The sequence below is a fragment of the Asparagus officinalis genome, chromosome 1 (assembly GCF_001876935.1).
Source record: "Asparagus officinalis chromosome 1, Aspof.V1, whole genome shotgun sequence".
Classification (NCBI taxonomy): domain Eukaryota; kingdom Viridiplantae; phylum Streptophyta; class Magnoliopsida; order Asparagales; family Asparagaceae; genus Asparagus; species Asparagus officinalis.
In genome coordinates this window covers 67,627,201-67,629,705 of record NC_033794.1, presented here as the reverse complement: position 1 = coordinate 67,629,705, position 2,505 = coordinate 67,627,201, and positions in this window count along the sequence as shown.

Here is a 2,505-nt window from a genome sequence, read left to right as displayed (position 1 = left end):
GTATAAAAATGCCTATAGGTCCCCAAATACAGCTCAAGACAAAGAGAAGGCGATGAACGTTATTATCCGAGTCGAAGAGGATTATCCGACGCTGACAAGCGCATGAAGAGAATCGGCAAACCATTGATGACACGGCAACGAACCACCACAACGGCAAACGCCAAGTGGCCCGCACGCGTCAATCAACTCAAAGCGTCCAAACGCGCACAACAGTCAGTTAGCACGTGCGTATCATTCAACTCGCGTGCGTCAATCAGTTCGCGTGCGTCTATCAGCTCGCGCACGTCGTTTAACACGCGGGCATCATTCAGCTCGTGCGCGTAGGTCAATACACGCGCGCTAATCAGCACACTGGCGTCAATCAACGTGCGTCAATCAACTCGTGCAGGGCGTACAAGTCAACACGACGGGCGAGTAAACAAAACGGGAGAAACTACAAGTCTCGGAAAACCGAAAAACACCGAAGGCCAAAAAGGCTCGCACGCGACCCAACCAGCGCCCGCGCGGGTCGGATCGTGCCGTCCCGCGCCCCTTCGCGCAAATTTAACCCGAAAACGCTTTTTTGGTGGTTTCGACGGGTTTTCACGAGATCTTTTCAGTTCCAGAGGTTCCTAACTACCTAAATCCTACCTCTAAACATGGTTAATCAGTTATTAACTGAAGATAAGGAGGAATCCATCATTCTTATCCTAAAAACCCGTATCCGGAGCCTTATAAATACAAGCCTAGGGCCTCCTTTCAGAGGGGGAGATTAATTATCAAGACGAGGAGATGTTGCCGAGTTGGAGAGCAAGGGAGCATGAATTTCAGCAAGGGCTAGCGAGATCCCGGCGAATCCCGGTAAAAAGAAGGAGCAATTCGAAGGATCTGAAGCCCGTTCCCGTCCGTTCCTCGAGATTAGGCTTGGTCTTAATCTCGAGAAGAGCTACTGATTTTTCTTGGTCAATTTTAACGCTTTAAGCAAATACCTCCTTGGTGAGGTAGGAGTTCTGCCAAATTTTCAGCAACCGGATCTGATTAAAGGTGGTCTACGGATAAACCCCGGCACAGGCGAAGACACCCACGCAAGCAGAAGACGATAAACGGACTCCCTGCGTTTGTTTTGACGAGAGTTGTAATTTTTATTTTCATTGTGTAAAAGTCTTATAAAAATGCTATCTTTTTGTTTTTATTGTAATGACTGAAGTTGTAATGAATACCGCAATGAATACAGTAATTTTCGACGCAAACAAATTGGAGACCACAGTGGGAGCCAACGGTCTCGCTGCCGAGGCCGTCGTGCCGCAACCGATGATTAAGATCCCGGTTGAAGAGGTGGTCGAATACGAGTTCGACCAACAGAAGTACGAAGAATACCTCTCGTCCTCCTCCACCAGATCCTCCGCTTCTCACAAGCGCAGGAAGATCAACGCCCCCGTTGCTGCGGTAGCTGAACCATGCAACGCCCTTCCGACCTCCAACGAGTCCGGATCTGCAGATCTGAACTCCTCCTCAATCAAGGAGTTGAGTACAGAAGTCGCGCCCACTTTATCGAAGAGAGCTCGCCAAAGGCAGTGCCAACGCCTTGCGCGCCAACTCGTTAGGACTTTGGAGTCAATTGACGGGATCCGCTACGAGGCGGATCTGAAAATTAGGAAACGTCAAGCGCCCCAACAGCAGACAAATGCCCCCTCCTCCAAATCACCAACAAGTGAATGGGTACAAGTTAAAAGGACCCGTTCAACTCTTGAAGAGCGGATCAAAAAGCGCCGCGTACTGCTTGCGCACGCACGAATTCTTGCGCAAGAGGCCAAAAGGTTGCATAGGGAAGAAGAGAAAAAGAAGCCACAAAAACTACTCCAAGTTTGGAGGCCAAAGATCCGCCGAAACGCGGGTCACTCGAATCCGATCCGCTAATTAACAGGTCACCCGAATCCGACCCGCCAATTCGTAGGTCACTCGAATCCGACCCGCCAATTCGCATGTCACTCGAATCCGACCCGCCAATTCGCAGGTCACCCAGATCCGACCCTCAAATCTGCGGGTCACCCAAATCTGACCCTCCAAGCTATGGGTCACCCAAATCCGACCCTCCAAGCCGCGGGTCACCCAAATCTGACCCTCCGACCCACGGGTCACCCAAATCTGACCCGCGCCAGAGTCAAGGCAGAAGATGTTCTACACCTGTTTCGTCAATCCCTTTGAGTTCCGCATCTCTGGTAGAGCCCCATGACAGCATAGACTTGTCCTATTTCAAGATGAGGATAGTGGATCACCTGGGTCCTTTACGCAAAGATCGAGGCAAATTTCCGATCGAAGAACGCTTAAGTCCGATGACTGCACCCCAAGCGACTCGTCGAGCTGGGGGTCGCGCACACCCTTGCAACAATTTCAAGCCTTCTCATCAAGGAAAAACTCCTGTTTCCACCCGCCTAGGGGTGTGTATCCAAAACCAGGAGCCTGTTTGAGATCTTGCGCTCCCAAAAGCGTAGTTCTAAACACGTGACTCTTGAGAATGCTAATAAA